This window comes from Mustela nigripes, chromosome 7 (assembly GCF_022355385.1).
Source record: "Mustela nigripes isolate SB6536 chromosome 7, MUSNIG.SB6536, whole genome shotgun sequence".
Taxonomy (NCBI): Eukaryota; Metazoa; Chordata; class Mammalia; order Carnivora; family Mustelidae; genus Mustela; species Mustela nigripes.
This window is the reverse complement of record NC_081563.1, coordinates 121,782,174-121,805,694: the sequence shown is the minus strand read 5'-3', so window position 1 is coordinate 121,805,694 and position 23,521 is coordinate 121,782,174. Positions and strand designations below refer to the sequence as shown.

Sequence of the window (23,521 nt, the reverse complement as noted above, 5' to 3'; positions counted from 1 at the left end):
CTCTAGAGATGGCTTTGTTCTAGAGGACTTTGTAAGTATCTTGAAATGTCCTTAACAATATGCATGCTGTAGAGCTAATATTTTATGTTGTATCACCTCAAAGAACTCTTTAAATTTGGTAGATATCTGTCCATCTGTTTTTAAGTGATGTGATAGCAGGACTTCAGGCAAACAGACAAACTCTGAAGGGAAAATACCTAAGATAAATTCAGTAAAAGCAGGCCCACGAGGGGCTGTCGCAAAGATACCCACTTTGTATAGCTCTATGACATTGAGTAGCTATTATCATCCTAATTGAGAGATAAAGCTTACACGGTTAATGAGAGAATCCCGTGAAGTTCTAGTCTCTGTGAATCTGAGAAAGGGCACACAGCCAAACGCCTGGGGAAAATACCCATGTTTGTAAAAATCGTGTCCGAAAGGCTAATCTTGAGGACAGCTAAGGCCTTTGAAAAACCACTGAGAATAAAAACGAAGGTTTTTCTTGTTTGGAGATGGTTGGCAGAGAAGGAAGGAGCGCCCATAGCATGGTGTGATGGTACAACATTGACAGTTATCGGAGAGAATTGAGAGAGCTGCTCAATTCATCAAGGCAAAAGCCTTTAATCTGGAAAGATTGAAGCTGAAGATAGGGGAAAGGCAGAAGGCACACCTCACTGCTCTTAATTAATTCAAGTCTCCATCCCACATGAATTATAGCCCAGGGTCCTGAAAGGACTTGCAGAAGTCTTTGTGGGATCCCTGTCAGTCTTATTTGGAGAGCTGTGGAAGGAGAGACGCCAGGAAACCGGGGATGGGCACGTCCTGTCTTGATTTTCAAAACCCGGGTTCTAGAAATTATAGGCTTCAGTCCAGTTTCTGGCGATGATCTAGAAATGATTATTTAAATGATATAGGGGTTAAGTATACTTAGAAGAGGAAGTAGGAATCAGTTCAGAGCCATCACAGGTTCACTAAGTACTACTAACTCTAAAATATGATTCATTTTTTAAATTTAATTTTATTTTTTCCATGTTCCAAGATTCATTGTTTATGCACCACACCCAGTGCTCCATGCAATACGTGCCCTCCTTAATACCCACGACCAGCTTTACCCATCCCCCTATCCCCCCTCCCCTCCAAAACCCTCAGTTTGTTTCTCAGAGTCCACAGTCTCTCATGGTTCATCTCCCCCTCCGATTTCCACCAATTCACTTTTCTTTCCTTCCCCTAATGCTCCCCATGTTATTCCTTATGTTCCACAAGTAAGTGTATAATAATTGATTCTCTCTGCTTGACTTATTTCACTCAGCATAATCTCCTCCAGTCCCATCCATGTTGATACAAAAGTTGGGTATTCATCCTTTCTGATGGCTGAGTAATATTCCTTTGTGTAGATGGACCATATCTTCTTTATCTATTCATCTGTTGAATTTTTTAATGTTTCCTAGATTAGTGCTAGTGGATATTTATTATTTTTCATTTCCCCACCATCTGGACTGATCTGGGAGAACTCTCACCTTTATGGTTCTTGGGGAGATGTGGAACCTGTCTTACATGGTAAAACTGAAGTTGTCATGTGCTCAATTTCCTAGGCTTCCTTGGAGTGAGATCATTGCCAGAGTTATTTACCCAAGCTAGTCTCCAAGGCAATCCCTAGTGACAAGCTGTGGCAGGTAGAATAATGGTCCTCCAAAGATGTCCACATCTTAATCCTTGGAAACTGCAAATATGTTAGATTAAATGGCAAAAGGAAATTAAGGTTGCAGATGGAATTAGGGCTGCTCATCAACTGTCCTTAAAATAAAGAGCTTCACCTGGATTACCTGGGTGGGACCAATGTAATCACATGGGTCCTTAAAAGTAGAAGAAGGAAGCAGAAGAGTCAGAGAGTAAAGATGATGATGGAAACAGGGCCAGAGAGATGTTACATTGCTGGGTTTGAGGATGGAGGAAGGGAACCATGAGCCAAGGAATGTGGATGGCCTTTAGCCGCTGGATAAAGCAAAGAGACAGATCCTTCTTTAGAGACTCCAGAAGGAAAGTAGCTCTGTCCACCCTTGATTTTAGCCTGGTGAGACCTGTTTTGAATGTCTGACCTACAGATCGTAAGATAAAAGATTTTCATTGCTTAAGCTACTGAATTTGTTATAGCAGCGATAGGAGACTAGTATACATTCGGTGTGTCTCTGCAATTGTCCTTTTCTAGTGGAGTGTTTTATTAATGACATGGATCAATTGTTTTCAAAGTTGACTGGTCAGAGTTGCAATGGGGTGTCTTAGAGACTATGAACAAGGGAAGTTGGAAGGGAAAGGCAGAGACAATAGGACTCTGGGACACCCCATCCATGCTGCCACTGGAGAAATACTGCTTTTGTCTATCTTATATATTGGAATTCTATGAAAATATTTGAAAGCCATAATTGACATCATAGATAAATGTATTAAATATAATAATAAAAGATAACATTTATTGAATGTTCACATAGGCTGGACACCATGTTTAGTAGTGTATATGTCTTAGTTAATCCTCATAATAGTTGTAAGAGGTAGATAACACCTTTGTGGATGGGGAAAATGAGGCTCAGGGGAACTAAGTCATTCAACCAATGTCCCACAGTGTGTAAGTGTCAGAGATGGCATTTTAACTTGAGGAATCTGACCCTACAACCTGCACTTCTAGGCCAGTGCATCAAGCATTTCACTGGAAAAAGCTAGTTGCAGTATCATACTGATGGTACAATTCAGAATCCAAACATGTTTGTATGATAGAAAACATTTGCTTGGGAAAGAGGCAAAATCCTGCATTTGAGTTTAAAAACAATTACATCCAAGTGTGGGCAGTTCAAGAGTAATAATCAGGTTCTCTGTAGGTTTGTTGCAGAGAGGTGTTTGTAGTGGATGGAAAGTTACCACCTTCTGGGTATATTACAAGTGTAAGATTCCAGGACCCTATAATAAGAAAGTCCTTTACACAATAGGACTGGCTGCCTTGTGACATTGTGAGCACCCTGTCACTGGTAGCAGGCAAAAAAAAGATTGAGTTTGTGGTAGCGGGGAGTTGATTTAAGTAAGGACCATTTAAAATTCTAAGATCTAAGGGTTGTTATGCATGGGGTCAACTGATGGGAAGTCTTAGTGCTTGGTTTAAGCAACTGCATCTTCTCTAGAGTAATGAGACAGAGGGAATTCTAAATGGATAGATCCTGCTTCAGGGTGAGACCTCCAACCTATTGGGCTTGGATTTTATCCTAGAGGAAAGGGGGATCCATAGCAAGTGTTTAAGCAGGAACCTGATATGGACAGATCTGCATTTCTGAGGGGTGTGTAGATCATAGGGGAAGAAGTTGAGTTGGGGGAGCAGCTGTTGAAAAAGCTTGAGAGAGACACATTTTAGGGGCCAGAGCAGACAGAGCCAGAAGGCCTAGGCTGAGAAGGGAAAAGAGAGAGAGGGTGGAGTACAGTCAATACCCAGGTGAGGGCTGGGCTGGGTGGAGCTGTCCAGAACAGGAGGTGCTGGTGCCTTCAAGCTGCGGGAACTCCAGGGCACAGAGAAGGTCTGCATGGAAGGTTGCCTGGGGAGGAGCCCTGTGGTTAAGTGGGTCATAGACTTGGTTGACTCTACAGACGTATTAGTCAGAAGTGGGTCAGGAGCTGGAGGTCCAGCGCCAAGACAGGTGGAGCCCTGAGATCTCTACTCTGCCTGTGATTTGAGGACCTGCTGAGGACAGACAAGAGCCTGGCAATCTGCTTGGCAATGGGTCTGGGTTCTGAGTGGGATGTGGGCTTCCAGGTGGGTTGGAGGCAGTAGAGAGAGCCTGCCTGTGAATCCCACTGACCAGGAGTTCTGGCACTCCTACCACCCCCCTCCTCAACGAATCTGTATTTACCAGACATGAAGGAAAGCACATTCACCAGCTGCCACTTCCCTCTGGCCTTCAGATTAAACCAGTTTGCTCTCTCCAGGAATTCAACCACCTCCACCTGTCACTCTAGGACACTCATGTTTCCCAGGGCTAGAGCTTTTAATCTGTCTTTTGCTTTTACCTCCTTTCTCACACATGAAATGGTTGGAGTCTCAATTTCTTTATCCATAAAATGGAGATAATAGTAATCCTTATTGTACAGACAGGTATTGCATAAAACACTCATACATAGAGTGACTACTCAGTAAAAACTAATTATTGTCAGGCAGGTGCTCTAAACCAAGTAATGAGGAGTCAGGTTATTCTGATGGGAAAGATGGTGTGGTAAGTCTTGAGCAGCTTTGTTGGGAAGGAGATAGGGAGAAGAGAGTCATAACATGGAAGTGAGATCAGAAACACTGGGGAATAATGTCAAGAGGGGGAAGGATTATAGTTTGGGGCATGACAAGGCCAGAGGGTAGGAATGGCCTAGGGCTATGTGTCCAGATGCACCTGCTCCTGTCTCTTCCAGCCAGTGTCTCATGGTCAGGTAACATGTGTGTGAGGCTCAGGTTGAGTTAGCATAGATCCAGATGTCTGGGTGACTCTCTAGAATCACCTGTAGAGTCCAGAAAATTTAGTTCCATTTCCCATTTTTGCTCTTTTCCCACCATGTGACTCTACAACACACTTCCCTCTCTCCATGTAGATGTCTTCAGTTGTCGAATTAAGGGGTTGGGTCAGGTTGTCTCAATGACCCCTCCCAGATTTGAGCCAACTGTCTGACCAAGCATTCTCTCTGGCCAAAATTAAGTCAGACTGGGTGACAGCTGTAGGTTACCTTTACTGAGGGCCTATAACGTGTCAGGTCACGTGCTAGGTGTCATTATATACATAGAAGTCTTTTATTTCAATTACGGGGTTTATTACCATCAAGAGGTTCTGAGCCCCACCTTGATAGCACGTCATTGCTTTTATTTCTTTCCATGTCTTATTGCATTGGTGAAATGTTGCCATCTTCCTAGCACTCTTGAGCAATCTCAGCAGTGATTTCCACTTTCTTTCTAGCCTCAGATTGCTTTAGGGAACTCTGCTCTTGATTCTATCCTTCCACAATCCTCTTCTGTTTGTGATATTCCTGGGGGAACAGGTCTTATCTGTTCTATATGTCACTGTAGACACATTTCCAGGGTTTATCAGGTTGTTGACAGTACCCATGACTCCAGGTGTCTTGAATCTGGGGCCGCCAGCTAGTACGCAGGACACTGGGATCAGGTATAACTCTCACGGGGCGGTGTCGACAAGATTTGCACAGGGACCAGAGACCATCCAAACAGACTGAATTCCAGCTGCCAGTGATAATAATGGTGAACATTCATTAGGCATATATTCCAGGCACTGGGTTAAACCAGTAGTTCTCAAGCAGGAAAGATATCAGAGGATTTTGGAAATGTCTAGAGATACTTTCTGTTGTCCTAACTGAGGGGAAGGTGTGCTACCAGCCTCCAGTCGGTGTAGGTTGGGCTAAACATTCTACAATGCACAGGATGCCCCACACAGCAAGCGATGATCTAGTCTGAAATTTCACTAGTGCTGGGGTTGAGAAACTTTGGGTTAAATGCTCTACGTGCATTATCTCATGTAGTCATCAAACCAGCCCTGTGAAGCAGCTGCTATGTTATTACCACCCTCTCCTGTTTAGAGCTGGAGGAGCTGCACATTAGAAGCATGAAACAATTTACCCAAGTTCACCAAGCTGGAGAGTGACAGAGCTCAGCGATGATCCCAAGTTTGGCTAACTCCAAAGTCTGCGTAAAAGATTGGGCCAACTGAGCTTGTAGGTCAGGACAAGAAGCATGGCTCAGGAGCTGATTCTCAGGGGTTCCTGAGGACCCTAGGGCCCCCTAAGGCCCAGTAACTACTACCAAGTCTTGTTGCCACTGCAGGAGAACATGGAAGCTCAGCCCCCACCTGCTGGGGCCATGGTCTCCCAGGAGTGCTTGGATTGACCTGGGAGGAGGGTGCTGATCTTGACTGCTCTCAGCTGAGCTGAACTAGGGAAGGCAGGACATCATTCTAGTAACTGCAGTATCAGTCCCATTGCCCTGATGTCTCCAGCTCTGGGCTCAAGTGGAGGGAGGAGACTCTGACAGCTGGTGGCATATGCCCACAGCCAAGTGAGAGATGGGGCAGTGTGACAGACGTCAGGTCTCCTCCTCTGATGTAGTCTGCAAATGCACTCAGAATATTGACACAATGGGAATTGACATGTGCGTAGACATGGGCCTGGTATCCAGTAGGCCCCCAATAATGAATGAAGGAACCAATCAGATGAAGGAATGGACACCTCTCCTATGAGACCAAACCTTGGAATATAGTGAGAGGGCTGGGCAGAGATCATGGAGGGGAAGGCAAAGCCAAGTCTGTGGAGTGATGCTTTGGTGGATGGGGTAACACCAAGTCTTCCAGGAGTCAGCCAAGCAGCAGCTGGAGCTGCATCTTCTTGGAACACAAGCCTCAGGAGACTGCAGGGAAGGCTGAATCCTAGCACCTTAGGGGCTTGACTAATTTTTGGACTGCATTGTTGGAATGTTTGGCAACCAGGCCTTAAACTTAGTGACCTCCCAGACCCAGAAGTTGTAGAGCCTGGAGGAGCTTTCTTCCCCAGGACATCCCCTGGGTGAGGGTTGAGATCACAGATGGACTCAGGAATTTAGTTTATTGTTCCTGAGGTGGAAATAATTCTCATTATTCTGGTTTCCCCTTTCTAGGTCCTTTCAAAGACCATATTTATACCAATAAACTGGTGTCATGGAGTCCAGAGAGATCAGCTAAAGGCACAGAACTCTGGGAGCTTTCTTGTGGTGGTGGTTGTTGTTTTCCTCTATGGAGGTAAGGGGAGGATGGAATGGGGGTGGGAAAGGGAACTGAAATTCATCAATGGTTTATTTTGGGTTGAGTGCTTTTCATGGTCACATTAACGAGGTGGCAGAGTGACCTGTAATGGCACCAGGCAGATCTGGGTGAAGTAAACTTCAGTTTACTCCTTGGTAAAAAGGGCTAATACTTGTACCTATTTTTTGGAGTTTTGATGAAGATTTAATGGGCTGATATACAATATGGGCTCAGTCTAGCAGCTGTCAAAGAATTAAGACCTCACTGAATGTTTGCCAGCGTTGTAGCTGTTTCAAATGCATCACTCTTCCCCACCCTGGGAGGGGGGACTCATTGTCCCATTTATGTATGAGAAAGTCAAAGCTTGGCTGGGTTACTGTGGTTCAGCTTTGCTCTCAGTTCCTCTGGCAAGTCTCTGCTGGCCTCCAGGGCCAGGGCAGGTGTCCCCTGTCTATGTGGCCCAGGCCCCTGCTCTTTCCTCCCAGCTTTCATTGCAACATAGAGTGAGTGCCTGCTCACAGTCCCAGCCCCTGCCATGAAGACAGCCTCCAGGCCTCGGATGTGATGAGCACCAAGCAGAGCACTGGTTCATGGTGAAAGCTGAGGAGACTTAGGTAATTCAAAGCCATTGGGCCCAGTGGTCTACAATTGGGTTTGCTTCTTTCTTACGGTGTGTATATGTGTGTGTGTTCTTTCTTAGGAGTGTTGAGTAAAGGGGGTGGCTGAGGACACCATTTAGTTGTTAGTAGGTCTTTTCTCTTGCATAGTGACAATGGCAAACCCAGACTATTTTCCCTCTCCTTGCTGCCCACCTCTCTCCACCAATTTCTACACAACCTAAGATTTCCAAAGAGAGAAAAACAATGTACCATCCATCTAGAAGAGATTGGGAGTCAGTTATAGGTTTCCTTGGTGCAGAAATACACAAATCACAATGGAAAATTGCAAGTGGGGAAACAGTAGCTGATTTCAGCATAGGGTTCTGAATCTTTCAACAACCTGGTCAGTTTTCTTCCTTCACTTTTCATCCCCAGCTCATCCAGTTCTTCCATATCCCATGAGGATTGCTCAACATGGGATCTTGGCCAGCTGATGGAGGGTGAGCTCAACTCCACAGAGGAGCTATTGATTAATTAGTGCAATGGTTTTAGCTCCTACTCTGTGCCAGTCCCTGCACTAAGCACTGAGGGTACAATGCAGGATGAAAAGAGACAAGGGCCTGCCTCCCATAGCTTACACTTTGGTGAGAGATAGAGGTGATACTCATGTAGTCACACTTTGGACTTATGTAATGAATCCAAAACTACACATAGATACAATTGCTCTGGAGGAAAAAAATAGTTCTGTGAGGACTTGACCTTGCTTGGATGATCAAGGAAGAGTTCCCTTAGGAAGTAAAACTGGGCAGGGATCTGATGAATGGATAGGAGGCGGTGGTTAGAATGTTCCAGACAAAGGGAATAGCTTGTGCAAAGTCTCTGTGGAGACCTGGAAATCAACAAAGGCCTTAGGGTGAGAACATGGAAGTGGAAGGTGCACAGGGTGTAAGCTAGGCTGGAAGGGCAGGCAGTGACCCATCGTGTGGGGCCTTGCAGGCTAATGTTAGGATTTGGCTTCAAGTCTAAGAAAAGTGGGAAGCCATAAGAGGGGATTTAGAAGCTGGGATGCAATTTGGTTTATTTCTTTAAAGATTGTTCTGGCTGCTGTGGGAAAATGAAGAGTGTCTGAGTGCACATGGGGAGACCAGTGAGGAGACAAAGCTGGCTGTCTAGGGGAAGGCAATGGTTGCATGGACATGAAGAGCAGAGGGGATGAGGAACAGAACGTGGGCTTCAGAGATAGCAACGCGAGGACTGGGGCCAAGGGGAGTTGTCAATGGAGACTTCCAGGTTTCTAGTTTGGAACTGGCAGGATGGTGGCCCCACTTTGGGACACCAGTGATGCAGACCGAGGGTGAGGTTAAGGGGTGAAGGGAGACAGTTGAAGAACATGGCCTTGGACCCAGTAGGCTTCAGGGCCTGGAGGACATCTGAGCCTAGATGCTAGTAGGCAGTTAGATGTATGTGTGTGCCCCTCTCGCCCTGCAGTTCTTCTGAGAACTGATCCAGGAACACTTTAAGGCTCAGCTTCATTTCTCTGTCGTTGCCAGTGGGAAGGGTTCTCCTGAGTGGGAGGGGGCATCCATCTTTATCCTGGCCAAGCAAATGTGCATCTTTCTTTTATCATTTTTAATAATGTCATTCATCTATTTACTGATTTATTTAGCCAACTTTTATTGAGTACGCTGATTTAGATTCTGGACACAGAGGAGAAGACAGATGGAGTCTCAGCTCTCATGAAGATTGCACACCAGTTGGGGAGATACGCAACAATCAAGAAAACGAATATGCAAACAAGGTAATTTCCAATGACTTTAGGGAAGGCATCTCTGAGGAGTGACACTGGAGGGGAGCCTGATGAATGAGCCAGCCAGTCATGTGAAGTGGCAATGGGGGACAGCTGTGGGAACACCCACATGTAGGACCCAAGGTTGCATATTTGAGCAATAGAAAAGAGGCCAGAGTGCCAGTTCAGTAAACAAGGCGGAGAGTGAGAGGAGATGAGACTGTGAAGACCACAGGGGTGGACCACATAAGCTATGGTGGATTTTGTTTTAAGTGCATTGGGAAGGCATGGAAGGCTTTAAAACAAGGAATGATCTATCCTGATTTGTCAACTAAAAAGATCACTGTGGCTGCTGTGTAGAAAATATGTTGTTGGAAGGCCAAGGGTAGAAGTAGGGAGTTCGGTGAAAGGATGTTCCAGTTGTCCTTGGGAGAGGTGCTGAGGCCTGGACCGAGATGGTGGTGGTGGTCATTGGCTCTGAAGCCTTTCTTCTATGTGTTTACGTGAATGACAAATGTCCCATGCCCAGAGGGACTTTATAATTAATTCTGCTTACCATAGCTACCACTATGGGTATTTTGCAAAACAAAGAAGGGTGAATGAGTATTTCTCTCTATCAAGCAATTTATAAGCCTCCTTTCTCTTATAGTTCAGCATCATTGTTTTTTTTTTTTCCTCAACAACTACATTATTGATCATTGTGATGGTTAATTTTATGAGTCAGCTTGAACAAGTCATGAGGAGCCCAGATATTTGATCCAACTTTCTTTTGGGTGTTTCTGTGAAGGTTTTTGTGAAAGAGATAAACCTTTAAATTGGTAGACTGAGTAAAGGAGATGGTCTTCCCCATTATGGGTGGGCCTCGTCCAATCACTTGAAGACCTCAGTCAATCAGTTGACTAGAAAAAAAGGGCAGAGTAAGACAGAATCCTTTCTTGCCTGACTGCCTTTGAGTGGGAATATCAGCCTTTTCCCTGACTTCAGACTCAAATAGAAACATTGGTTTTTCCTGGGTCTTGAGCCTCCTAACTTTTAGACAGAAATGATACCCTCAGTTTTCCTGATTCTCAGGCCTTTGGACTCAGGCTGGAACTAAACCACTGGCTCTCTTGGATCTCCAACTTTCTCACTCACTCTGCAAATCTTAGAACTTTCCTGTCTCCATAACCACTTGGGTCAATTCTTTATAGTAAATTTATATATATATGTATATATATAAATATATAACATAATATATATACACACACACACACACACAAAGAGGTTTATTAGAAGGACTGACTCTATATGTTTTTTATACACACACATTTGTAGGCAGAAGGAACAAATATACAAATATATATGTATATACATACACACATATATATGTGTACACACAGAGATTTCTTATATATTTATATGTATATAGACCATACACGCCTCCTATTGGTTTTGTTTCTCTGGAGAATACTGACCAACACAATGAACCAATGCTTTGTGTTATCATCGGGAAGACCCAGGAGCAGAGATAGAAACATGGTGGCTCCTCTGGGCACAGAGGTGATTCTGCAATCTAGATCTGGCAACAGACATCTAGGTTTTGGGAAAAACTCCCAGAAGATTGCACTTTATTTTCCTTTTTTCTTTTTAAAATTATGTTATGTTAGTCCCATACAGTACATCATTAGTATTTGATGTAGTGTTCCAAGATTAATTGTTTGTATGTAACACCCAGTGTTCCATGCAATCCATGCCCTCCTTAATACCCATCACCTGGTTGACCCATCCTTCCCAGGCCCCTCCGCTCTAAAACCCTCAGTTTGTTTCCCCGAGTCCATAGTCTCTCATGGTTCATCTCTCCCTCTGATTTCCACCCCCTTCCCTTTCCCCTTCCTTCTCCTAATGTCCTCCATTCCTTATGTTCCACAAATAAGTGAAACCATATAATTGACTCTCTCTGCCTGACTTATTTCACTTCAGCATAATCTCCTCCAGTCCTGTCCATGTTGATGCAAATGTTAGGGATTCATCCTTTCTGGTGGCTGAGTAATATTCCATTGCACTGTATTTTCAAAAGCATGAAGAGGCATGACTGGTTTAGGAAAAGCCAGATTGTTCACGGTGCCCAGATCATAGTTTTGGCACTAGGATCAGTCATTTAGCTGGAGAGGGGTGTAGGGACAGCAGGGAGGAAAGGCTGGATGAGATCTGGCAACATTAAGGAGCTGAAGAATGCTCTAGAACAGAGGACTGACACACTCAAAGGCACACTCCAGAAAGGCTGGTTGCTGTGAGAAAGGCCTAGAGAGGGCGAGGCAGGGAACAGGGGACAGGATCAGGAATCTGCTGCCATAATCCCAGGGACTGAGAAGCAGCCCCTGGATCCAGACCTGGGTGTGGGGATGGAGGGGACAGGGCACCTTGAGGGATGCTTAGAGGTGTTGGTGGCAGGGCTTGGTGGTGGTTGGACACAGAGGGAGTCAGAGACACAGGATGGAGAATTCCCAAGGTTTCCATCCCACTGCAGCTGTCCTGGGGCAGCCAGCCCCCGGCTGACAAGCTTCTCCGACTGAGGTCTCTGAGTGGGCTTAGCCAAGGGGAGCTACCCAGCTGAGCCAGCCCCGAGTGGCAAGCCACAGAATTATGAGCAGAATAGATGTCTGTTGTTTCAAGCCACTAGGCTGTTGGGTGGCCAGTTGGACAGCACAAGGAAGTGGTACAGGCATTTACGAAGTAGACATAAAGCTAAAATCAGCAGGGGCTGGTGTGTGGTCATTATGATGTTAGTTTCACTGCACTCTGCAGGCGTTCATGAAGGAGAAATGAGAATAAGAAAGCTCCTTGGTTCACCCGCTCATAAAGTTCTTACAATACTTTGTTTAAGGAATCAGCGTACACTTCTCCAGAAAATTCTGGAATTTCCAGAAAGTTCCAGAAAAGTGTTTTGCCCCTCTGATAGCTTTAGGTCCTCATCCCTGTCATAATGGAATTGTGCCCTATTTGAAGACAAACAGTCCAGATGGGTACAGAACTTTCCCGATTTCAGCATCGAAAGTCCCACATCCTGCGAAGCCCTTCAGCATCAGACAAACCGGGACCGTGGGTCACCCTGTTGTGCTTTGCCGCTTGCAAGTTCATGTTCACCCATTGGCTTCTGATGGGGGCGGTGGGAGCTGGAGGAGGGGTGGCAGTGTGCTGTTACCCCTTCACAGTAGACAGTGAAGCTGAGCTCTAGCAAGTCTGAAATGCCCCTCAGACCGCCCAGCTGGAAGGCAGCCAAGAGAGGAGCTGAACCCAAGGGCAGCCTGATGTGCATACCTGAGCCTGTTCTCGTACACCTGCTACACGGGGCAGTGACACCTGCCCCTGATGGCACAGCCGTGGAAGTGAGGAGCTGCACCCCAGACACACTCCAGCATGCCAACACCTCTCCATCTGGATCATGTTCAAATGTATCATTCGAGGTCTGACGCCAAGAGAGAGGAGTTCATGGCTTATTTCGTAGCTCGCTCCATGGAGAGAGGTGACTCGGGCCACGGCCAACACTGACCCTACCCTCCGAGGCCAGGGCAGCTGCCAGCTCCAATCTGACAATGGCACTGAGGACAAGACTCAGTTCCAGAGGGCAACTTTGGAGAATCCAGAAAAAGATGAGGCAGGCAAGAGGGAAAAGGACAGGAATAGAGAACTGGTTTCGTCTCTTTCAGGAGCTGTGTTGATTCTCGATCGTGAACTCTTTGTCTGAAAAGAAAATCCATTTTTCATACATTCAGAATTCCAAGCTGCCGAACATTTCCTTCCGTGATGAGACGCATTCAGAACAAAAACGTGCAGCCTGATTTGTCTTTCCCTGAAATCAAAGGCACTGTTCGAAAGAGACTGCGCTCGCCACACAAAGGTAGCAGATGTTTGCTGAAATTGAGCCACGCAAGCATGCACACGTTCAATCTCGGGAGCATTTCGGTTTTTGAAAAGAGGAACAGTTTTGTGTCATTCTGTGATGCACGGAAGCTTCTGGTACTGGTGCTCAGGTGGGGTGTGGATGAGGGCAGGTTTGCACCGGAAGGTTCTGCAGGGGAGGAGGGGGCGGGGCGCATTCCACCATCGAGGGCCCATGGAGCACCCAGCGTCCACCCAGGACGGTGTTAGGTGCGGCAGCTGGGGGAGCACAGGGCCTTCAGGGTGCTATGATCTTAATTCTTGCCCTCCAAGAGTCTCTAAGACTTCCTGCCCTCACAGTTTTGGGAAGCTGATTGTAAAGCTGAACTAGCTTTTAACTTCGCAGGCATATTTCCCTTGTGTCATTCCCGTCTCTCCAAGATTTCTCCCTGTCCCTCACTCCTGGGATGTGATCAGTTACAGAAACCTACATAGTCTCTCTCCCCCCAAAATGGAATTCAGAATTCATCTCCTGTTTCCATTTACAATGCAGATTTGATCGCTTCTCCTCTATGCCCAAGACACCAGAAACACCCTGGTTACTGTTCCCACGCTGTTGTGCCGTGATCCCTTCCAGGTCACACTGGGAGCTCCTGGAGGTTAGGTTCACCTTGACTTTCTCAGTAGCCAGGACAGGGTCTGGCATCTTCCTGGGGTTCATCAATATGCATGAGTGAATGAGGAAGGAAGAATGTAAATGATGGGATTTTCCTTAACCACCTCCCACCATGCCCTTAGAACCCCTCCATCTCTAGTCCCACAGCCCCACCCCCCTTTTCTTTTTTTTTAACATGCCAACTCCTATTCACCCTTCAAGATCCAGTGCCCTTGTTGCCTCCTTCAGGAAGTCTTCCTGACATCCTTAGCCTGTGTGGCTTATTGTTTCTCCCCCTGCACTTCCACAGCGTCCTGGACGTATGTACCCAGCAGAACACATACTTTAAGGACGTGTCTGAGTTCTTGCTTGTCCCTGCCAGGGATGGCAAGTCAATTTAGCTTCACAGCTCTGTTCTGCCTGATGTTGCTGCCCGAAGCAGCGTTGAGCTGGATTCTGAGGGTGCCTTTGAAGCAGTATAGTCATATATACGTAATGTTTATAATTTCTATAATACATTTAATTTTTCAGTGTATTGAAGAGAGCAGACCAATTTCCTCAGCAGGCAGTAAATCTGAAGACCATGACATCAATGATAAGAGGTGATGATGCAGAGAGGCACATGTGGGTCAGCCTGCTGGCCTGTGCGGCTTCTGGAAGATAAAGCCTGGTTAGTGCAGAGAGGCTAAAGATTACTGATCCCAAGACCCGGGTGGGGAAGGGGTGTGAAGCCATCCTTTAGCTTCTGTTCTCTTCCCTGTGCAAGATGGTTGCTTAGAGAGGAAGTTCTCTCAATTCTCAGCTTACTCCATGCCAGGCAGGTGCTGGGCACACGGCCCTGACTCTGATGGTTATGGGCATACACTTTAGGTTTAGGAAAATTGGGTTAGAACCCCCACTCGGTCAGTTCCAGATGTATGATTTAGGGCAAGTTACTTAGCTTCTCGAAGCCCCGATTTCCTTAAAAGGAAAGGGAGCTTCGTGCTCCATGTCAGCCTTTGTAGAGTTACTGGCACATGCCAGGCGGTGTGTTTCGTGTTATCTACTCTTCCTGGGCCTGAGGGAACTGCCATTCCCGCCCCCACGTCACAGAGGAGAAACCGAGGCTCAAGATGCTTGGGTAACAAGTTCAAGGTCACTTAGCTGGAAAGCTCCAAGTCTGGGTGGACACCCAGACAACCTGACCTCTACGTCCAGTCCTCTTAGCTGTGACTCTCATTAATTGCTTTATGACAAAGATTTCTGTAAGGATTACATGAGCTAATTTTTAAAATGGGGCTCTAAGTTGCTTAATCAGTAATAGTTTTTTACAATACTTACAGAGTATATTATGGACTATGCAAAACAGACAGACTCACATTCCAAGAAAATACAAAAGAGGCCCTCAGAATTTTGGACACATAATATTTCAGTTTTAATGATAACTTATTTTTATACTGTAAACATCAAGGAAGAAGTAGCTGACTCCTTATCAAGGCTGTGAAAATCGGCTGTCTTGCGACTTTTCCTTTGTTTGCTTTCCAAAAATGGAGGAGCCCTTACATGGTTTCAAAGGGGGAAGATGAAGACCCAAGAATTTTGAAGACTTCATAGTTCCAGGAACAGGTAGACATTCTTTCGGGTCCAAGGACACAAAGAGACTTACAACAGAGATGGAAGACAAATGAATGGAAAGAAGACGGGCATGGGGGAATGCTGGTATCAGAGGACATGGGATTCTTTCTTTTTGAATCTTAGGCCCCCAGTTCAGAAATCCAGGAGTCTGTGAACTCTCATTATTTTGCTCAGCTACTCTTCTGCTTCTGCATCTTCCCTGAGACCAAGAAATACATTTCCTTATGATTTTTGTCTCTTCCTTTGTATGAGTTCTATCATTTAATTCAGGAAAATAGGGATTAGGAGGCCCAAAGCAGTGAGCAGATTCACCGGGGTCCCACAACTATTGAGGGGTGGTATGGAATTTCTCCTGGGCTCTCGCTGACACTGCTTCTGCCTGACAGTGGAGCCCACCACCCCAGACCAGAGTTGTGACTGCCACAGACCCCTTGCACCTGTGCAGCCATTTCAGCAGGCTGCCTGGTTTTCTGGGATTTGGGGGATCGGAGGCCACTGCCCGCTCTCTAGTGCTTTCTTCTGGGCCAAAGGGCAGCTGCCGGTCCTACTTGAGGGTCCCAGCCAAGGTCGCTCTGCAGAGCAGAAATGGAGTCTTCCCATGCCAGGCCTGGCCCCAGAACCATTCTGCCAGGAGCTTTCTTTAGGGAAGTCTCTCTGATCCTTGGCCAGGAAACCAAGAACGAGCAAATCTTCCTCTTTCAAGATAGCCCTCTCCACTGACCGAAAGGCCAAGACAGAGGGAAAGGCTGCACAGAAAGGGCCTGACATGTCACACTCATGGTTCTGGCCTGGCTTTTTTTAGAAAAGGAGCTCTTTCCCATGGTAAAGGGGAGAAGTCAGACTTTCCTGTTCCTCTTGGGCTGGGCATGAAGCAATCTTCAGCCCTGATGTTGACACCAGGTCAAACCCCCAGACCTTCTCTCTAGGCCTGGCCCCTTGGACTTCTGAGCTCTGATCCTGGCGGCAAGAAAATGATCCACAGGCTAGGGGTTCCACAGCAGCAAGATCTGGAGCAGGACAGGGGCAGGGACCCATCTCTGGGGCACATAGCTTGACTTGGCTCCCAGTTCCCTTTCACTCTGGCCGGGAGGCCCTGGACAAGTTACTTAGCTTTTCTACCACTCTTCGTGGTAGAGTGGAGAAATTGCACTCTTGACCCAGAAGGGTTATTTATAGGAAAAAGTGAGATGATCTCTGTGGAGACCTTGGTGTAGGGCTTGGCATAGGGTACACCCTCAAGAGACATTAGTTCCTGTCAAGGTTCCTGAAGTTTCCACCTCAGTCTTTATCTGAACAACCACACAGTATATGGGAGTAAGGATTGTAGACTTAGAGGGGGAGCCTCTGGATTTCACGAGAACCTGGTTCAAATCCTGCGCCCACCCCCCATATCAGTAACAGTGTAAACCTGGAAAAGCTTGTTCTTTTCTTTCAGCTTGAGTTTTTGTCTCCCTTGCTTGGTTTTTATTGGTGTGGGGGGTGGTGGGGATTTCTGAATGTGTGATAACCATTCCCATGATTACAAAGGGATCAAGTCAAACCCATCCAGTGGATGGTCTGAGCCTCTGTGTGTGGGGCGCACCGCCATCAAATATGAGCAGATGAGTCTGTATCCCAGTTTGGTGTGTGTGGTGGGGAAAATCCAATGGAAAAATTAGGGTCTGAGTGGCTTTCTTGGTTTGATCATTCACTTTTTCGTTGTTCCCAGAGCCTGGTACAGGGCCTGGCTTATCTTAAGCCCTCAGTGGATACTTGTCCAATTAAAAAAGGCTTTGCTAATGCCAACAGAGTTCTGTTCTGACCGGGCTGGTTCTGTGGGCAGGACCCCATGCTTGGAATTACCCTGTGCATGGTTTAATGCTCTCCTCTTGCCATCTTGAAGCTCTTAATACTTTTTGCAAAAGGGCCTTTCATTTCCATTTTGCTCTCAGCCCTACAAATTATGCTGCAGGTCCTGTGCACTGACAAAAATACCCAGAAGAAAATCCGAGCCGCTCAGGCTGACTTGCTAGCTCCGCCCTGTTGCCTCTCTTCCGGAACTCTAGCCACCCAGGCCTGTTCCTTTAATAGGTCATGGCCCCAACCTCTCCCCAGCTGATCCTGTGGTTGGCTCCTAAGTCACCTCCACTGGAAGGTTCACCCTGACTACCTTCCCAGTCACTTTCTGTCTTATTAACCTGATTTATACTCTTTATATCATTATATATATATTTATATTTATATCATTATTCTTCTATCTGAAATCCCCTTATTTCTTATTAGTGGACTTGTTTATTTTCTGTCTTGTGCAGTAGACTAACCCCAGTGAGGAAGACAGTGGTCTTCCTGTCTTATTCCCTGCCTTATTCTCCAAGCAATGTACAGGCCTCAGCACACTGTTGGTACTCAATAAATGCTCACTGGCTTGTGAATGAATGGAATTGGCAGGGTTGGACTTTCATCTCTGATCTCTGGGACTCTCTTGAATGGGAAGGTGAGAGCTGAGTTGGCAGCAGGCACCTGAGTTGAGAATGGGGATGGCTGTGTGGGTCCCCAGTCCTTGTCACTGAGCAAGGTGGCCACCCCACCCATATTTTCCTGACAACAGAGGCTGGGCTCCTGGCTCAGGCCCCTGCAGTGGGAGTCCACTCCACACACTGGGACTTAGAAAGGTCTGAACAGCTGCTGTGGACCAAGAGGTGGGAAATCAGAGCTTGACTGCTGTAGAAATCCTGGATCAGGGGCCATTTAATCCGTGGCTCCATTTTGCAGGTAAGAACATTGAGGCTTAGGGAAAGGAAGAAACTTATTCGGTAGCCATAAGATTAGCAGCAAAATCCGAGCCCAACCCAACCCAAACCAAACCAACTAATCAAACACAAAGAAACAATGCAATCAGAGGCAGTATAGCATAAAGGATAATATTAAATGCATCAATATTTACAAGGTGCTTAGACAGTTTCCTAAGCATTAAGAGTTCTTTCACTGTTCCAGGAAATTTGCAAGACCCTTACTCGTAGCATGTCATTGAATGCTCCTGGCAGCTTATCATATCATATTCTCATTCTACAGATGAGGAAATGAAGACCCCAGCTAGGGAGTGGAAGGACTGGGATGTGACCCTGTGTTGGCTGACTCTAAGGCTGAGTTCTTAACATCTTCCCTGGATTGCAGTTATGGGTAGAGTGGGCCTGGCATCTCTGTACTCTTTCCCAGCACCGAGTAGGCGACTGGCCCGAGTGGGAAATGCCTCTGATTCACATTTGCTCTGCTGGGAAGCCACCTTACTCATTGGATCATTCATGCTGGAAGTATCCTCTGCCGTCTCCCTGTGCGTGGGGTCGTGCCAGAAACTGCGGGCAGCTAGGTGAAGCCAGACACATTCTGTGTGTTAGAGCAGCAGTCCCAGCATCAGGGGACTGGCAGCAGGTGGGGTGCATGCTGGAGAGCCACTGGACCCAGGCAAGCGGACTCGGCAAACTGTCCTTGGCCACCCTCTGTGGAGGGTACAGCTGACACAGGGGTCATGAATGGCTGGGATCCCAGATACACCAGAGCAGACCAAGGCCAGGCATTGTGCTGGGCTCTGAGGACACCTCTGAAAGCAAATCAGTCATAACCTCCCAGGCCCCATGTGTTAGAGGACCAGCCGACATAGAAGGGAGCAAAGAGAAAAAAAATAATCCCTCACCCTAAAAGGTGCACAGAGCGAAAGAATGAGGAGGGTATCTGGTGGTTTGGGGGCTGACTTCTCTCAGCTCATGAGAGACAACTGTTAAAAATTCAGGAGTTTTGTGAGCTGGGGGTCAGACACAGGCATTATAAAAAAATCAGATTGTGCAATTTACAAGGAAATAAATGTTAAAAATTTTAAAAAATGTGTTACTTCTTTTTTTTTTTTTAAAGATTTTATTTACTTATTTGACAGACAGAGATCACAAGTAGGCAGAGAGGCAGTCAGAGAGAGAGGGGAAGCAGGCTCTCGGCTGAGCAGAAAGCCCGATGTGGGGCTCGATCCCAGGACCCTGAGATCATGACCTGAGCCAAAGGCAGAGGCTCAATCCACTGAGCCACCCAGGCGCCCCAAAATGTGTTACCTCTTAATTATCTTACTCCTCTCTATGTCCTGGAAATGATGTACTCCTGTTGTATCCATCCAGTGGAGGTACCCTCTCCTGGTGTGTCTCCCTTCCCGACACCACAGTCAGGGACCGCACACAGGAAGCCTGACATGGACTCTGACGGGGGTCTTTATTAAAAGCACCCAGAATGGCAAACACAACAAAATCAGAGCTTCTGTTTTTCTTTGAGAGTCAGTTCTTAAACCTTTCTAGCACAAGAGCATTACAGAAGAACGGACCTCAGGCAGGGAGGTCGCGGTGTTTTGGGCGAGACCCCGAAGGACCAGAGGGGTCGGCCATGTAACTGACCATACGGAATTTCACCTGGAGGGAAGACCAAGGGTGAAGACTTGAGGCACAGTTGTTTCTGGGAATGAAAAGGAGACCCAGAGGGCTGTTGGGGAGTACAGATAGTTCTGGAGCCCTGAGTGAGGGGAGAGGAAGCTGGAAAGTGGGCAGGGAGCTTGCATTTTATTTGAGGTGCAGGGGGAAGCCGGCAGAAGGGCCTCGGGCGTCCACCTGGATTCCAGAATGCTGCCTCATCCCCACCTCCGGGGCGCTCCGTGTCTCTGCTCCTTCTGCCCTGGCACTTTCTCCAGAACTGCAGGGGCGGGCAGGACGTGAATTCTCTTGGGGGCCACCTTCCACGCCAGAAGACGGAAAGTGGTGGATCAAGCCTCCTGTTTCGCAGCTGGAGAGTTCTAGGAGGCCTCCCAAGTCCTTCTCAGGGACCCTGGTGCTCTCAGGCCCCTCTGGCTACCAGAATGACCTCAGCAATGTCCCCTTTGGTCAGCTGGGGCCCTTTCTCTGTCTCCCACTCTTGGCTCCTTCACGCATGCTTCCTGGGATCAATTCCTAAATCAATTACTTGCCCCAAAGTCCCTGTCTCAGGGTCTGCTGTGGGGGGTCCCCCTACTAAGATGAGGGTTCTATGGGGGTGATGGGAACAAAGTGAGCACAGAATGGGTGAATTGGGAATGGGCTGGAGGTGCCACTTCTTCACTCCCCCTCAGCTTCCTCTATCTATGCCTGGGGCCCTGCCCTTCTCCTTCAGGGTCCCCTCTCCAGGGCCCCAGAATTAATCCCGATCAGGAACAGCCTAGACCCTTTGCTGAGGCCTGAGTGCGTCAGCCAGGAGGTAAATCAGAGCCAGCACCATGGTGGGGGGACCCTCGGGAGGCCACACTGTATCTTTGCCTAGTGCCCACCCCTCCCTGGTGGCCTGGGGTCAGCCTGCTGATGCAGGCCCCACTAGGCCGGCCTCTTACTTGCTGGTCCCCGTCTTCTCCTAAGGGTGTCCTTATCCTGTCCTTCCCCCATGGTTCTGCCTAGATCTGCTGGTTTGTCTAGCTGTCCGAGTCCTCGTGTGGCCACATGGCTGGTCCCCAGCGCTGGTCTATGCCACATGGACCTCCAGTGTGTGGAGTTTTCAGGTCCTCTGCCATCGGGTGCAACCCCACCCTATTGACCCAGCCTGTGACAAGTAGGATACCCTCTTCCTCAGGCTCCCCAGTTCAGCATAGGTTAGCAACTGACTTAGGGTAAGCTTTGAGATGTGTTTCTATTGCAGTGAGAGGGTCTGCAACTGAGCAGCTCGGGGTTGGGGTTGTGGCTGGCTTGTGTGCTCAGCACAGCCTCTATACACCCCTTTCTGAATCTTTCCCTTCTTGGCCCTCCAAAAGCCATGTACTTCTAATTCCCCTCCACTTTGCAACCTACCCCCTGCCGCAAGGCAGGCCCTGCATCGGGACACACGTTGCCTGCAGCAGTGGACCCCACTCCTTCTAGGACGTTCTTCCTTGGCTCCATGCCTGGGAAGCCAGCCTATTCTCCTCCCTCTCCCCTGGGGGCCTGGCTCTCTTCCCCACCATCGGCTCCTCCTGCTGCTCCCTTCTGAAGCTCTCCAGAACATTCTGACTCATCCTCTGACTCAGGTGGAGTCTATTTCTGTTCCCACGTTCTGCACCCTGATGGGCTGGAGATCACAGTTGTCATCTGGGGGTGGGAGGGGGGACAGCTAGGTTCCCGTGTGTGTGCTTGTGCCTGTGAGCCCATGTGCATGTGGAAGGCACTTCCTCCAAGAAGCTGGGGAGGGTGGTTCTCCTCTTCCTTTCCCACCTTATATCTCCCCAACTTCCCAAGAGCGGACAAGCATCCTCAAGGCCCCAGAAGAGATGCGTGGCAGCATCTTCATAAGATGATGGTATTGCGGAAGACGATTTTTAGCAAAGAAAGTCTGAGCTGACGACTGATTTCCACAAACTCTGAATCTCAGAATTTCTGCATAGTAGAGCTGACAAGAGCCTGGGAGTTGAAGGCAACCACCCACTCGACATTTTGGGCCTAAAAGAGACCCAGAACCACGTCTGAAATTAGCCAGCAAGCAAGTGGCTGAGCTGGATTCGAATCATAATTAATTCATGCCTCCAGCTGATGCCAGACAGTTTTTTTGTCCTCTTTCCTTGTCCCTCTCTAGGCAGGAGCCCCCTTCCCCTACAGCCACTTGTAGCTGTTAGTTGAAATGTGGGGGTCTGAACTGAGAAGTAAGTGTAAGTGTAAAATGAACACCAGATTTCAAAGATGTAGCATAAAAAATAATAGGAAAAAAACCTCATTCATGCTTTTGTACATTAATTGCAGGTTTGAGATGGTAATATTTTGGATATATTGGATTAAGTAAAATACCATAAAATTAATTTCACCCATTTCCTTTTGTTTTTTAAAATGTGCCTACTAGAAAATTTTAAATTCCATGTGTAATTTAAATATGTAATGGTTCATGTTTGTGGCTCACATTATGTTTCTATTGGGGCCGATCAACCCTCAGGCGAAATCTGGCCCAGTGCCTGTTTATATAAATAAAGTTTTACTGAAACATAACCAGGATCCTTCCTTTACATAGTGTCTATGGGCAACTCAGCTTTACAATAGCAGAGTCCAGTATTTGAGATGGAGACATTTTGACCCTCAAAGCCTGAAATACTTACTCTCCCGCCCTTTACTGAAAAATTCTGCTGACTCTTGCACTAGACCATCAATTTCATGAGAACAAGGATTATGAGCTTGACACAGAGTAAGTGCTTAATAAGTATGAATTGACTGAATGGATGACTTGGTTAGTTTTGGAGGGTGAGTTTGTTGGAATTCCAGGCAGAGGGGATAGTGTATGTCAAGGCAGGGGGTCAGGAAATGGCACTGAGCCTGCTGGTGTTGGGGGTGTGGGGGGTGGTCCTTTATTGAAAATTAGCTGACTCTTGCTCTAGGTGCTTATATCAGCCTCCTCCTTGATCCCTTGCCTGGCGTTGCTCTTTCTCAGGCAACTTCTATTCTGCTTACCCAAACCCAAACCCACCAAATACGGAGCTCTCCAGAATCTTCAACGGCCTCGCCATCACTTGGAGGAGGAAGCCAAAACTTCTTAGCGAGGACTTGCAGGTCCTCCCACGCTGGCCTGCCTTCTCCCCTCCCTCGCTCCTGGCCTGCTCCTGCCCGGGAGCCCCACCCGTTCTGGTCTTCGTGCCTTTCTTCGTCTCCGTCTGCCTGCAAACCTCGCCTTGATCTCTGCAAGTCAAATATCCACCCTTCCAGGCTCAGCTCCAATATTTCTTCCTGGAGACACCATGTGGCGTTTTGCCAGTTTGAGTTTCTTTTAAATAATTGTTACTGTAAGATAAATGATAGGAGGCAGTCAGTTCCCACAGCACGTTGTACCTTTTTTTTTTTTTTCTTCACTGCAGCCTTAATAATTGAAAGCAGGAAATTTCACTTTTTATCTAGTACTTACTGTGTTCACCCCACTAAGCTCTCCCCATGTACAGTCTTTGAAAATTCTCTTGACTTTATGAAAGAGGATCCATTTAACCTCCATTTTACAGATGAGGAAACAGACTCAGAGATGTGATGTAAGAATAGTGAATGGTGACCCTGAACTTCAAATCCAAGTTGGTTGGACTCTGGAACGCAAAGTCTTAACCTGAGTTTTGTGCTCTTTCCTGAGGTTACTTCCTATGCATCCATGCCTGGGCTCCTCTTTCCTCCCACAAAGACCCCCATCCCAGGTCCTAAAAGCGGTTGTGACTGGGGACAGTCTAGTCCCTTCTCTGAGAACTGAGTCAGCTAAGAGGTAATTC

General features: G+C 47.2%; 1 long non-coding RNA gene across 1 annotated transcript; it reads left to right on the top strand.

Moving 5' to 3' along the window:
* The first annotated feature begins 7,317 nt into the window (after nucleotides 1-7,317).
* On the top strand, nucleotides 7,318-19,104 carry LOC132022756 (uncharacterized). The gene is made up of 3 exons (XR_009405694.1): nucleotides 7,318-7,393; nucleotides 9,045-9,176; nucleotides 18,343-19,104. It is a non-coding gene; the product is annotated as an uncharacterized LOC132022756 (long non-coding RNA).
* The last annotated feature ends 4,417 nt before the right edge of the window (nucleotides 19,105-23,521 follow it).